Source organism: Strix aluco, chromosome 4 (genome assembly GCF_031877795.1).
Source record: "Strix aluco isolate bStrAlu1 chromosome 4, bStrAlu1.hap1, whole genome shotgun sequence".
Classification (NCBI taxonomy): domain Eukaryota; kingdom Metazoa; phylum Chordata; class Aves; order Strigiformes; family Strigidae; genus Strix; species Strix aluco.
The window spans coordinates 22,692,135-22,707,987 of NC_133934.1; the positions used below are offsets into that span (position 1 = coordinate 22,692,135).

A 15,853-nucleotide genomic window follows, 5' to 3' on the forward strand; every position below is an offset into this window, starting at 1 on the left:
GGAATAACAGGTCTTCTACAGTGTTCAAGAGATGATTCAGAATTTGACAAAGAATAAGTAATGGAGCAATAGGCAGATATTTTCTCTTCCATAGAAAAAAAATGTTATATACTCATTCAGTGAAAACATGGAAGAAAGCCCAGCTAAAACTTCTCTATCTTCATATATCCATTTTTTGAGCATATATATTTCATAATTTTTAATGAGTTTACTTGTCTACAGATATGGAAGAAAGTAATTCTCTATTTCACAGATTGTAAGGCTGAAGCACAGAACATTACTGACCTTCCATAAGTCACAGAGCAAATCTGCAGTAAAGCTGAGAATAGAATCTACTTATTTAAAGTTGTGATATATAGATATCTATCTCTCTATAGATAGATACGATAGATATATATAGATGTAGAGATACATTTATATATCAAGAAGTTTTAGCTGGGCTTTGTTTCTCATATATTATGAAATACAAATTCTTTTATGTGTATTTACATATTTATTCGTAATTACACTGCTAACACAATACCATTTTTTTAATCATTTGGCTTCACAGACAATGGCTTCTCAAACTGTTGTTCATTCTTCAAAAAACAAGCATGAAAGATATAGTCTGTCAATAGTGTGTGGAGGAAGCCTATACTGCAGGTAGCACATTTGCAGTATTAAATCCTTGATTTTGTTGCCTACCTGTCAAGAGATATTAAACTAGAAGGATCCACTCAACCACACCAGAACACACAGGTAGGGATAGTTTGCTCAAGGATCTTCCTGGTTGCCTTGTCTGCCACCTAGTGTCAAACAAGCTGCTTATTTTGAGACTGTAGGGTTTTTTTAATATCTGGTGGTTATGAATCTGTTGGAGGTTCACATTGAAGGAAACTTCTAAGATTCAATATAATATTAAATGCAAAACAAAAACCACATTGGGGTTTGATACAACATCTTTTGAAGATGATAATATTCCAAATGTAAATTTTGAAAGGACAAAAAAAGGAAAATATTGTAAAAATCAGTCAACATGATTTTTAGGCCAATTCAAAATATGCAGGTGGACAAAAAGGGGCTTATAGGAATGTTAAAATCTAAGTAGCCTAATTTTAAGGCTGTTAAACACTCATAAATCTCATTGGCTTCACAGGATTTATGGAGAGCATATCTGTTTCAGAACCAGAGAAAATAACGATGTATGAATAAGATCTACAGTGGGAGTTCTTATTTAATAGCATTATTTTATTTCAGGGTTAATCAGATATGATTACTTTTAAGATACATTTTAAACATTGCACAATTATTAAAATATCTATTTCATGGCTGCCTGCAAAAGTGGGAAAGTGGCCTTGATGACTCTGATCTCTATTCCTGTAACAAAACATACATCCCCAGTATTTATTATATATATTATCTGGTCTTTTAAAGGGTCTTTGTCTCTTTTATCTTAAACTTTTTATTTTCTGCCTTCCTCTTGTCCCCTCCAGTCTATAGAAAAACTTGTCTTTTGGGACTTCCTGAAAAGTTGAGGAAAGAACAGCATCTTTAGTCAGAAAATAGCCCAAGGGTGTTAAGCTGCAATGTCTAAAGGGCTCCTTGTTCCTCTGCAGCATGCAGCTGCAGAAATTGATCTTGATCTGATAGAAGGTGCCCGGTACAGAAAGCTAGATATGTTTTCTTTGACCAAAGAAGGATGTTCTTTGGTTTGCACATGCCAAAATAGCAACCATTTTCTGTTTTTCATCAGGTCATTCTAACAATTTCATAAAAAAATAAATCGAATCTTTTGTCACGATCTGTGGCTAAGCTATACAAAACACTTAATTCAGTTTATTGTGAAAGCATCCTTTTCAAAGGACTGGGTCTCCACTTGTTATTTTTGAGTTAGAAGTCCATAGTTCATCTTCTCATATATACCTCTTAGTCTTCCAAACAAAATCAGCCAGCCTTAGGACTTAGCATCTTTAAAAATTTCCCCTTGTAAGTCTGCTAGTATAAGTATCCAAAGATTAAAATGCATCTTTCTGAAAACAAAATGTAATTTATTTGCACACAGAATGGGTATTCACTGATGATAAAAATGCATATGTGTACTCTCCTGCATATGCTTGTGGCTAGCAGGTTGAGGGAGGTGATTCTCCCCCTCTACTCTGCTCTTGTTAGACCCCACCTTGCATAATGTGTTCAGCTCTGGGGCCCCCAATATAGGAAGGACATAGACCTGTTGGAGTGAGTCCAGAGGAGGGCCATGAAGATGATCAGGGGGCTGGAGCACCTTCCTTATGAGGACAGGCTGAGAGAGTTGGGGTTGTTCAGCCTAGAGACGAGAAAGCTCCAGGGAGACTTATAGCAGCCTTCCAGTACTTAAAAGGAACCCTAAAGGAAAGATGGGAGACTCTTTATCAGGGAGTGTAGTGATAGAACAAGGGGTAATGGTTTAAAACTGGAAGAGGGTAGATTTAAACTGGACTTAAGGAAGAAATTTTTTATGATGAGGGTGGTGAGGCACTGGAATAGGTTGCCCAGAGAAGTTGTAGATGCCCCCTCCCTAGAAGTGTTGAAGGCTGGATGGGGCTTTGATCAACCTGGTCTAGTGGAAGGTGGCCCTGCCCATGACAGGAGATTTGGAACTAGATGATCTTGACGGTCCCTTCCAACACAAACCATTCCATGATTTTATGATTCTATGATATGATTTCCTTCACATCTAGATGAAGACACAATTAGCCCTGTCTCCATTTTGGTCTGCTGTTAGACCCATTTTCTTGCTATGTTTCTCAGCTGTATTGGCTGTCTGACTGATTCAGATGATAGTCACTGACAATTACCCCACATCCCATCCTACAGGATAGATCTGTTATGTGAGTGAGCCTTTTGTTTTGGGCCATATTTTTAACTGCTGTAAAGTGGTGAAGTCATAGACTCAGCTTTCCACAGCTATTATAGTAGCTTTTGTATTCAAATAGTTGTCAATCTTCTCCTCAGTCAGTCCTTACATTTTACATGTTTCCAGACTTTAACATTATGTGTGAAATGCCATAGAACAAATAAGTGATGGTATAATGAAATATTATTTGACATCAAAAGTGTGTGCTAATTGCCATTACAATTAACCTTCCTAAGCTAAAATATTACACACTTTATGCTGTTTTGTTCAAAAGTTTTTCTCAAGAATGAGTAATATGTTAATTAGAGTAATGAATTCATCTCAACTTTAATTAAACAGTGACAATTCAATATAAGCAGAAGATAATTACATATATAGATAAATATAACACAGTTAAAAATAGTTAAACCCTATGATGGTAATAAATGTTACTTTGAGGATCTCTGCACATGGAACATTGGCTTACCAACAAGACAATATATGGATGGAAACAATGTGTAGCCTCCTTAAAGGAAAGTGGTCTTTTAGGAGATATTATTTCTATCTGACTTGAAAAAAGAACTTAAAATATTCAATCAACAGAAGATACACATATTTTGTGTTTAAAAGTAAACTAACCATAATATTGAAGTGGTTCAAAAAGATCTTATTCTATCACAGTCTTAGTTTTCCTTAGTTGACAATAATTGCAGTTTCTATTGATCAGTAAAAATTGGCACCCACAACAAAGTCAAAAGCAAGGGTGAGATAAATATTAAAACTGTTTCTGTTGAGTTCAAGTGTAGGCAAAACAGTTGTCTGTGTGCTGTTAAAATCAATGTGACCGAACCCTGGACTGAATCATTCAATGTTCACAGAAAAGGATGTTTGCAAGCATGACTTCAGTGATCTTTGCCTGGCTACACAGAGTGTTGTGCTAGTTCACATAAGAAAGAACAGCTATGAATACCTTTAAAGGCTCACTCACAATATCATTTCATTAACCCAGCAAGACCACAGCCATGACTCTACAGCTTTTAGTTTAGATTTAGTTTGCATCTGTACAAATTTAAAGTATGAGTAATTTTTTTGCAGTCTTCTACAAAAGGTTTCACAGAGATGCCTCAAGAATAGTTTTGTTTACTTGTGTAATGAGAGCGGCTTTTCCTATGCAAATTCCAATAGCACTGCATTTTTGCAAATTTGAAAATCGAATCCTTCTGAATGAGAAAATAAGGATACACCCCCCATGAAGATGTAAAGGATACATTTGTTTAAAAGTTCTCCCTCTGAGCCTTTTTTCTTTTCTTTCCCATTTTAACTGCCATTAATAGACAGAAATTAATATAGGAAAAGGAAATGCAATAATGTTGGTTTAATGGTTTGCCTTTAACCCAAGAAAGTAAGAAAATTCAAAGATAAGGCTTCCAATTAATCTTTAACTTGTAACATAAAAGCACTGATTTCAAGCCTTAACAACGTTGCAATTATGAAAGCACAGGGGGAATGTACTGTGGACATAGTCAAAGTTTTAATCCTAAATCTGTCTGGCTCTTGTGAATTTATTAGAGCTTTAAAATTTAACATCATTTCTGTGTATGATATAAACATATGTGTTCTTGACCCACTTTGAAAAACAACCACAAGTGAAATACCATTTGCATTAATCATTCAAGAGCTTTGCAAAAAGATTGCATCTCAAGAGATGACTTTTCCACTGAAGTTTACACTATTCAGATTGGTTTCATTACTTTTTACATATATTGAATTGCAGCTCTTGTTGTTCAGAGCATTGGTTTTAGAACTTGTTTCCATTATCTCATTCCAAATGTATACATTGTCACTTAATATTCTGAAGAGAAAAATTAATTTTTATGTAATAGTTTTACCCTGACAATTACAAAAATGTCATTGTAAACTAAAACCTTTCAAATTAAATTCTATTTTCACCCTTTAATCACTATGTAATAAAACTACGAAGGAGATGTTTGTACCCTGTTGAAATAATCAAATTATGTTTGTACTGTATTGAAATAATAAATAGATGCAACAACAATTTTTCACACTTTTCACTAGATTGTTTATTGAATTCTTTATGGGAATAAGGATCCACACTAGCGGCTCTCCTTGCAAGACTAAAATCTAAGTTTATTATGTGTTTATAGAAATTACTTTTTCTATCCATGATATAATGTTACATTTTGTTGGAAATATTCTGTGACTATTATTGGCCCTACTAAGAGAATAGCATTTAAGGAATCATACTAAATTAATCCTTGAAGCCATATATCTCTGTATTACACTTAGCAAAATTTAGCATTGCTACACCACATCCTCATGGATCTATCTCTGGAATCCATTACTCATGAGCAGCAGATATAAATCAATGTTGAATATTTTAAAATCCATACCTTGTGTTTACCTGTCTGTGCAATAAAAAGTATAAGGAGACTGAAAAATATTGATAGCTGAATGTTTGGGCTCAATTTAGGAAGCTGAATGATCCTTGATACTTCAGAACCCATGTCAGATAAGGAAGATATCCTTGATTCTTGAACTGAATACTTATTTTGGGGTTTTACTTAATAGAAAATTAGATACAAATCTAAGCTTGTAAGAGCAGGTGATGATGAAAAATTTAAAGTAAATATGAAAGATGCAAATTGTCATGTATAAATCTTCACTATTATGCTTGAATTAGTGAAGCTCAGTGCCTTCAGAATGATCTCTGGAATGCTAGTTATGACAATATTAGTTGAGTATGTTTCATAAGAAGTCTTTTTTCAAAACTGACAGAATTAGTAACATTATCCAGCATTAATGGTTTTGGATACTTTCTGGCCTAAGATATTTTCTACAGACACTTATTAGCCTGATAAATGATGACATTTTGATCCACAATTTTCTTTGAAAATAAAGGGTGACAAGTCCATTTTATTTTTCTGGAAAATAGTAACTATATATTGTGTTGCTAGTGTTAAAATACTCTTGACACCTGCCAATTTTGGAACAGGGTCTTGGAATGGGGCTTTGTGGCAAAGATATAGATCTGAAAACAAATTCTGCCAAGTCTGGAAAAGTCATAAGCGTGCAAGAATCACTGTTCATGCAGTTGAGTACTTGATAGTATTTACCTAGTAAGTTTCCGATTATTTTTGCCCTCAATAAATACGCTCTTATCACAGTTCCAAGTGTGATCACACTGTGCATACACCAAAATATCACAGAATCACAGAATCATCTAGGTTGGAAAAGACCTTGTAGATCATCTAGTCCAACCATTAACCTAACACTGACCATTCCCAACTACACCATATCCCTAAGCGCTATGACAACCCGACTCTTAAACACCTCCAGGGATTGGGACTCCACCACCTCCCTGGGCAGCCCATTCCAACACCTAACAACCCATTCTGTAAAGAAATGCTTCCTAATATCTAGTCTAAACCTTCTCTGGTGCAATTTGAGGCCATTACCTCTTGTCCTATCGCTCGTTACTTGGTTCAAGAGACTCATCCCCAGCTCTCTGCAACCTCCTTTCAGGTAGTTGTAGAGGGCGATGAGGTCTCCCCTCAGCCTCCTCTTCTCCAGACTAAACAACCCCAGTTCCCTCAGCCGCTCCTCGTACGACATGTGCTCCAGACCCTTCACCAGCTTCGTTGCCCTTCTCTGGACACGCTCGAGTAATTCAATGTCCTCTTTATAGTGAGGGGCCCAAAACTGAACACAGTAATCGAGGTGCGACCTCACCAGTGCCGAGTACAGGGGTAAGATGCCTTCCCTGTCCCTGCTGGCCACGCTATTGCTGATACAAGCCAGGATACCACTGGCCTTCTTGGCCACCTGGGCACGCTGCTGGCTCATGTTCAGCCGGCTGTCAATCAACACCCCCAGGTCCCTCTCTGACTGGCAGCTCTCCAGCCACTCCTCCCCAAGCCTGTAGCGCTGCTGGGGGTTGTTGTGGCCGAAGTGCAGAACCTGGCATTTGGCCTTATTGAAACTCATACAGTTGGCCTTAGCCCATCACTCCAGCTTGTCCAGGTCTCTCTGCAGAGCCTCCCTACCCTCGAGCAGATCAACACTCCCACCCAACTTGGTGTCATCTGCAAACTTACTGAGGGTGCACTCGATCCCCTTGTCTAGATCATCAATAAAGATGTTAAACAGGAGCGGCCCCAAAACCGAGCCCTGGGGGACACCACTCGTGACCGGCCGCCAACCGGATTTAACTCCATTAACTACAACTCTTTGGGCCCAGCCATCCAGTCAGTGTTTTACCCAGCAAAGCGTGTGCCCATCCAAGCCACAAGCAGCCAGTTTTGCCAGGAGAATGCTGTGGGAAATGGTATCAAAGGCCTTACGAAAGTCAAAGTAGACAACATCCACAACCTTTCCCTCATCCAATAAGCTGGTTGCCCTGTCATAGAAGGCAATCAGGTTTGTCAAGCAGGACCTGCCTTTCATAAACCCATGCTGACTGGGCCTGATCATCTGGTTGTCTCGCATGTGTTCTCAGGATGAGCTGCTCCATCAGCTTCCCGGGCACTGAAGTCAAGCTGACAGGCCTGTAATTTCCTGGATCATCCTTCCGACCCTTCTTATATATGGGCGTCACATTGGCCCATTTCCAATCTGTCGGGACCTCCCTGGTCAGCCAGGATTGCTGGTAAATGATGGAAAGCGGCTTGGTGAGCACCCCAGCCAGCTCCTTCAGCACCCTCGGGTGTATCCCATCTGGTCCCATAGACTGTGTATGTCTATGTGATGCAGTAGGTCACTGACTCTCTCCTCCTGGACTGGGGGGGGGCATGTCATTCTCCCAGTCTCTGTCTTGTGGCTGAGGAGGCTGGATTCCCTCAGTACAACTAGTCTTGTTATTAAAGACTGAGGTGAAGAAGGTATTAAGCACCTCAGCCTTTTCCTCATCACTCATTGCCATTTTTCCTCCTGTGTCTAGCAGGGGATGGAGGCTCTCCCTGGTCTTTCTATTCCTGTTGAAGTACTTACAGAAACATTTCTTGTTATCCTTGACTGCTGAAGCCAGATTAATTTCTAGCTGGGCTTTAGACCTCCTGACTTCCACCCTGCATAGCCTCACAGCATCTTTGTAATCATTGTGAGTGGCTAGCCCCTTCTTTCAAAGGCCGTAAACTCTCCTTTTCTCCCTGAGTTGCAGCCACAGCTCCCTGTTTAGCCAAGGTGGCCTTCTCTGCCGTCGGCTTCTCTTACAGCACCTGGGGACAACCTGCTCCTATGACATTAAGATTTTCTTCTTAAAGAGTATCCAGCCTTCCTGGACCCCTATACCCTTCAGGATTGTCTCCCAAGGGATTCTGTCAATCACTTGCTTAAACAAGTCAAAGTCAGCCCTTTGGAAGTCCAGGATGGCAGTTCTGTTGCCCCCTCTCCTGGACTCTCTAAACATAGAGAAGTCTATTCTTTCATGATCGCTGTGCCCTAGTTGGTTTAAACTGCCACATCATCCACCATTCCTTCTCTGTTCACAAAGAGGAGATCCAGCAGGGCACCTTCTCTGGTCCATTCACTCACCAGCTGCATCAGAAAGTTATCTGCCACACATTCCAGGAATCTCTGGGACTGGTCCCGCTCTGCTGTGTTTTATTTCCAGCAGATTTCTGGGAAGTTAAAGTTTCCCACAAGAACAAGGGCAAGTGATCGTGAGATTTCTCCTAAGTGCCTATAGAATATTTCATCCACCTCTCTGTCCTGGCTGGGTGGCGTATAATACACTCCCACTACGACATCTGCTCTGTTGGCCTTCCCCTGATTCTAACATAAAAACACTCCATCCTGTCTTCACTATACTTGTGTTTGAAGCAATCATAACAGTCCCTAACATGCAGCACCACCCCACTGCCTCTCCTTCCTTGTCTATCCCTCCTAAAGAGCTTGTAGCCATCAACTGGCACACTCCAGTCATGGGAGACACCCCACCATGTTTCTGTAATAGCCACTACATCATAATTTTCCTGTTTCATCACGGCTTCAAGCTCCTCCTGTTTGTTACCCATGCTGTGTGCATTGGTATACATGCACTTCAGATGGGCTGATGTCCCCAGCACCTTTTTGCATTTAGAGGTCCTAATTCCAGCCTGATCTTTCACAGGTGTTACCACAGTTACTGATCCATCAATATCCCTTGAATCTTTGCTGTGCTGCATGTCTCCATCCCTTGTCTCCACTGAAGTAGCAGGGTGAGGGTTGTTGCTGGCACACCAGCCCACAAACTCTGGTAATCTACCCTGGGGCTTATGTTCCAGTTTTGTTCTCATTCCGCCTTCAAATCTAGTTTAAAGCTCTCTGAATGAGCCCAGCTAACTCCTGCCCCAAGATCCTTTTGCCTCTCTGGGACAGGTGCATCCCATCTGATGCCAAAAGGTCTGGCATCATGATATATGCAGGAAATTAACATCCAACTCAGAGGTAGAAAAGAATAGGGGGATTTTTCCTGCTCTCATCTGCTCTGAATTAAGCTCCAGTGCTTGAATTACACAACGAAAATCTTCTCCTGTACCTGAGTTACCATCCACATCACTGATAAAAAGAAATTATGAAAGATTAATCCTTTTAATTCAAATATGTAGGGGATTTGGCCTGGAGAAGACATTGGACTCCTACAGCATCTTCCAGGACTATTAGTGGAAGTGGAGACAGGAACAACTGACTGACAGTTTGTGGTGGGTTGACCCTGGCCAACAGCAAAGCCCCCACCCAGTTGCCCACTCGCTCTCCTGTCCCAACAGGGTGGACAAGAGAATCAGAAGGGGGAAAAAATGAGAAAAAACTCATGGGTTATGATAAGAACAACTTAATAACTGAAGAAAGGAGAAACAAATAAGCAGTGTAAAGGCAGTCACCACCTCCCACCAGCAGACCAATGCCCAGCCAGTCTCCAAGGCAATGGCTACCTTGGAAAAACATACTCCCCTGCCCACTAGTTTTATTGCTGAGCATGATGTCATATGGTGTGGAATATTCATTTGGTCAGTTGTGGTCACCTGTCCTGGATTTGTTTTCTCCCAACCTGTTGCCCAACCCCAGCCCACTCCCTGGTGGAGCAGAGTGAAAAAGAGAGAAGTCCTTGACATTGTGCAGGCACTGCTCAGCAACTGCTGAAACATTGGTGTGCTATCAACACAGCTTTTGTCACAAATCTAAAACACAGCACCATATGGGATGCTATGAAGACAATTGACTCCTTCCCACCCAGAGCTAGTACAGAATTGTACTGGTCTGACTGAAAACTGCAGCGGAGGACGACCAGAAACAGCAGGAGCAGAGAATGGAACAGGTTGAACAGGGAGACTCTTCAATATACTAAATTAATAGAGCTCACTTCTGTATATCAGTTGAAGGACCTAAAGATTTATTTGCTGCAGACCAATCATTTTTTTAAATTTATTTTATTTTTTCTGAAGGGAGAATTATTTATTTACATATTGGCTTTTCTGAATTAATTGAATGTTTCACAAATATTTTTTTATAATTTCATATCTATGTGAGGCAGTGGAAGGTCAGGTACAGTTGTCAGGTAGGGAAAAGAAACACAAAACTTAAGAAGCATCTATAAATTTAGGGTAATCAAATGCGATATTCATTACATGAATTACAGAGTGCTTTGTATTATCTGGTACTTCACATGTTCAAAACAGATCTCATTTCAGTTGCAGTCATGAGTCCTCAGCAGTTCAGATTTCAAGATCTCTAGATATCCTGTTACTAAAAATTTCAGTTTAAATTCTTTGCTAGGACAACAACAAAAAAAATACCATGTCAGAGACAAAAGGTATCATTCCGGTAAACTAAAGAAATATTTGCTTTTTTTCTTTGTTTTTGGTATGTTCAGTCTTGAAATGAAATCACACAGCTTTGTTTTAAAATATGAAACATGAGCCATCTGAAGGTAAAAACTTATGAACTAATCTACATTATATTTCTTCAGCACAGAATAAAAGGAGTGATGTCTGACATCTTCTGTTTAAATCAAATTGTGAAAATCCCTGAAAGTCCTACAGATGATCACTCAAATCCAAAGCATGAGGGCTGCTGTGATAGTTTGTCTTTTCTAAGTAGAAAGACTCAGAGAATACCACATGATACAAGAGCCTTTGGAGCTGAAAAGAGCAAGAGCTGCCCTGCTGAATGATGGTAGTATGAATATAGGACAGCGGGCCTGATCAAGATATTCCCATGAAGGCTATGAAGTGCTGCCAAACATATTAACCACACAAACAGCTGCTTTGTACTGAAGACACAACACTGCTTTTTTTTGTTGTTGTTTTTCCACATTCAAGAAAATGTGACTCCCTGAATTAGTATCTTCTCTAGTCAGCACCATGTTTTCTTATGTTGCTAATGGTACCATCAGTGAAACTGTGCAATGGTATTAATAGAAAAACACCAGTTTTATCCTGGAGTTACATTACTATTAAACCAAAAAGTTGGTACATTGTGAACATCATTTCTAGCTCTTATTTTGATTTGCATCTCTTAAAGAATGGTTGTTCGAGTAACAAGAATTAGTTGTACTAAACCCCAAATTCACTTTACCTGATATTATCAGCTAAGCCTTTGAAAGAACATTAGAAGCACCTGTATTTTAAATTGCAGCTGATAAAACAGCAAAGCTCTTACTGAAGATAATGACCTAAAAAGGGATAACATCACAGTAGAATCAGACAGTGCCATTCAATTGTCTGTCCTGCCATTTGTAAAGAAATGTGCTATTATTTCTTGATTTAAGATTATGAAGAACACTGCTCAGGCAATACTCACTCCTTTTGGAAAGCTTTTCATGCACAGAATCAGATAAACAAGATGCTGTCTTCTGAGACTGCTGAAAAGCTGTTGAACACAACAAATTCCTTTTGTCTTTTTAAAAAGTCAAACAGTAAGCTTTCTCACACTATAAGCATGTTAGCATGTGACTCAAGATACAAAACGCAAGCCATAAATATGTCTCATTGAGTTTTAAGATGACTGAAAGAAGAAAGAAATTGCCTAGGGTTGTTAATGCTGAAACAGCAGAAAATAGGATAAATGTACAATTTATTGAAAGCAATTTTTTTATAACAAAGAAAAAAGGTAGCCAGCTACTTTGAAGAAAACAGCCATCTATACCTGGTTCAAGGGACATCCTGATTTTGAAAGTCTATACCTTCAGACAGTAATTGTAATCCTTTTCAATACTTAGAGAGCAGTTATATACTCTATTTATAAAAGATGAACTTATTAATATTTAAAGAAAGAAAACAAAGGAAAAAACTAAAGTAAATTCCCTATGAAATTGTTCAGTGTGTGTATATCATCTGTGTAGGTGGGTATACCTGAATATAAGATGTTTCTTTACACTTATGCATGAAGCATAATAGCAAAAAGTCACTAGAGGATATAAAACAGAGAAAGCAAGCCCAGACTTCAGCTTTAACTAAGACCATGATTTTTTTCTTTTGCTAAGAGGAGAATAATGGCAGAAATTACATTCTTTTTCTGTCCTGTTCTTCAGAGAACTGATAATCAGAAATGTTGGAACAATTTTCTTCTGCACACTACAGATTAGTGCTGAGTGAAATACTCACTGCTGAGGGGAAAAGGATTCAAATTTCATGGAGCTTTTACCAACATTTGACCCAGTCAATGGTACTTTTGTCTATTAAAATGCACTTAAATAGCATATGTTATTTCTTCAAAAAGCTAAGTGTTTTCTTCTAATCTTTGAGGTATTTTAAGCATGGATACAGATAAGTTTAAGCTACATTTTCCTTCTCCAAGATAAGAACTGGGTTTGATTTTCAAATGAAAGACAGATAGCTGCACTTACTACTCTTTGTTTTAAGAAAAACACAGATGTCACATACTAACATCAGAAAAGTGTCTGGTATAACCCTTGCAGAATACTGAAATATTTCCTGCCTTTTTAAAAAAAATTAAGAAATGAACTATCATTAGAGGCTTTATCCTATGGCTATGAATGTTGAAAGGATCATTGTTCTCAAAGTTCAAACACAAATTACTTTCAAAGGGAAATAAAGGAAGAACAAAGAAAATTTTAAAAGAGGCTGGAGGCCAGGATGAGTGCTTTAAACTGATAGATCTGAATTCTAGGTGGCTCTCTGTGGGAGAGGTGAAGAAAAATCCAGTTGTCAGAAAAAAAAAAAAAAAAAGTTTAAACTCCCTACTTCACCAGTGAAGGAGGGGTGGCATTTCTAAAAATCCCCATCACACCTATACAAAGGTCAACAAAATCTCAATGGTGTGATTCACTACATCTAGGTTAGGAGGATACTTTTTTCCATTAGACAATTCTGTCTGCTCAGGACTTAATCTGTCTCAGCTTCTTCTGAGATGGATACCTAAGGGTGGCTCTTTTAAAGGAGATGTAGCAGTGGGTTTTTTTATCTTTTGCTTAATACTTTATGTTAGAGCAGTTTCCTAGGAATTTGGAGAGGTGGGTTCTGTGCCTGCTTCAGCTGCAAGGGAATTAAACTTATATCTTAAGAAGATACTGAAAGGGTTGAAAGGGGAAGGAGCCTGCCACTTAAAGCTTTTTTTAATTTTCTTTTTATGTAGCCAAAAATGCAAAATCCCTGAGGACAGGGAAGAATAAGAGGGAGCTGTATTCTTGTCTGGGAAGGATTAAAACTGAAAAAACTGAAGCCTGTAGACTATTCATTGTAATACATATTTGTATTGTATTAGGCCACCACTGAAAAAAAACAGTGGAACTATTTGCTGAGAGTAGACTCTCCTATATGACAGTATTTAACCATTTGGAGACAAATAGCCACTGTTTCTTTCAGTACCCTGTTTCTTTACAGTTCAGTAGAAATGCAAAGGTGGCTTTCCAGAATTTAGAAGACAATTTTTTCTGTCTCAAGATGATTAAAATCTAAAAAGGAAACTTTCAGATTTCTCTGACATGTGCTACAAGCAGCAAATGCTCGTGAAGTAGCTCAACAGCACTACAAGCTAAATGTTCAGAATTATGGCTGTTTTTTTCAGTATGCCCTTGTAGATCTGGGTGCCTGTTTAGCTGTGCCTTACTCAAGCAGAGACATAAGTATGAAATAGATAATTATGTCCCCTAAAATAAATACCTCTAAAATGTGTGAAAGCATTCAAGATGTCAACTAAACGTTTAGATGCCTATAAGCTTAGGCAGGGCTGTAAAAAGGATACACACATATGGAACAGTTGTTCAGAAATTAGGTAGGACTTCAGGTCCCCCTGATAAGATTTCAGCAGAACCAACACCATTCAGAAACTCACTAATTTGTTTCAAAGGTATTTTTAGAACCAAGCAAGTAACTTGAAGCAGGAGATTAGGTTATCTTTCAGATCAAATATATCTAAATCATACCATATAGGGAAAACTTAGGGACACAAGGGCAGAAGGAAAGAAGGAATAATGCAGCCCTAGGAAAAAGGAGGATTATTTTATGCATATTTTAATGGATTTTGGTTAGCTACTTTTTCATCTGCCTATGACTCTATGACTCAATCTTTCTAATTCTTTCATCTTTCATTTGATTAAAAAAATAGCACTAATGCATAAGACAATGGAAAATGGGACACAGTTCTCAATCACTTATATTTCATTGAGTTAGCTAACAAAATGAATGACAAAAATTAAAAGGTATAAACTATACATTATTAAATTTACCAAATAACAGTCTTATTCAATATGTACCTTTCTGAGTAATAATTTTTTTAATTGTCACAATTTTACACCATTTCTGAGTGGGTTTGAGGGGTGACTGCACTGATAAATGGACACATTCTCCGAAGTCACCAAGCACGTGCATAGCCTAATATTCCTTAAGCATAAACTTTGTTAAAATCAATACAGGGTTGAAAATGTGTTTTAATGGGCTTCAGCCAACTCTGATTATCAATACTATTCTACCTTTGCAAAAACTACTCACCTGTTTAAAAATTCCCAAGTGCTAGAATGTCAGAAAATGAAAAAAGATGGAATCTAGCCCATTCCCAGCTAAGGTATAAATCTTCATTACTTGTTAACACATACCTGACAAATGCCCTCCCACCCAAACATGTAAAGATGTCCAAAAGTCAATATAACAGATTTTTAGGAGATTGGTTTGGATGGAGTCTATAAGATATAGCATTTTGTAATAAATCTAGGATTAGAGTACAAGTTTTAAATCCAACCTGTGTGTACACAGTACCGTTCCAAAGGAGAAATGGGATCAGGCTGACTCCATCATGATCAGATTCTTCCCCACTTCTGCTTTACAGTTTATTTTGCTCTGTAGTAATAAGGATATCTTTCTGTGTCTGCCTGCTCTTAGGCAAGTGAGCGAGATAAGTAGTCTGCTTAGCGGAAAATAGTTTCGTGTGTCCCCTTGTTTCCTGCATTGGCACACAATAAAGTGAACGGGTATGAATTTAAGGGTTTGACTTTTCTGTAAGTGGTGACATTAGTTTTACACATTATATCTCTTCATTAACATCTGTTAGTATGAAAAGGTATAAATACATCTTTCATGGTTCAGAAAAAGGATTTATGGAAATAGCTGAGAAGACTTGTAATAAACTGAGGTTATATGATTCTTACCTGTATGAATAAGGAAAAGAAAGTAACAGAGATAACCTTTCCCCCCTTTCTTTCTCTGGTCTCTGCAGTATCTGGAAGTAGAGGAACAAGAGGGCAAAAGTTATGGAGAAAAGTAATTTTGTTCATTAGACCAACTGATAAAGTTGGCAAAGAAAAAGTAATTTTTTGTGCACAAAAGCCTTTCTTCAGAGATAAATAAGCACCGAAGCACCTTTCCCTGAATTGCTGGTTAGGGAGTAGAAGATGTGAGGGGTTTCTTCCCTGCACCCTATTTCTGCTGCTGCACTCAACACCACAATGTATGAAAGTTTCAAAGTCACTTATCCCCATTAAAGTTATACTGTGGTATTGAAAATACTAATTGCTAGATGGTGCTTTGCAGGTAGAGTTGTCCTTTCTGTGGC

The 15,853-nt window shown here is 38.3% G+C and overlaps 1 long non-coding RNA gene across 1 annotated transcript in view; it reads right to left on the minus strand.

Annotated features, from left to right (window-relative positions):
* Positions 1-15,514, minus strand: part of LOC141922235 (uncharacterized) — a 38,796-nt gene extending 23,282 nt beyond the window's left edge. Inside the window, exon 1 of the long non-coding RNA XR_012622914.1 lies at positions 15,450-15,514. This is a non-coding gene — a long non-coding RNA (uncharacterized LOC141922235). The remainder of the gene's footprint in view (positions 1-15,449) is intronic.
* Positions 15,515-15,853: the final 339 nt, after the last annotated feature.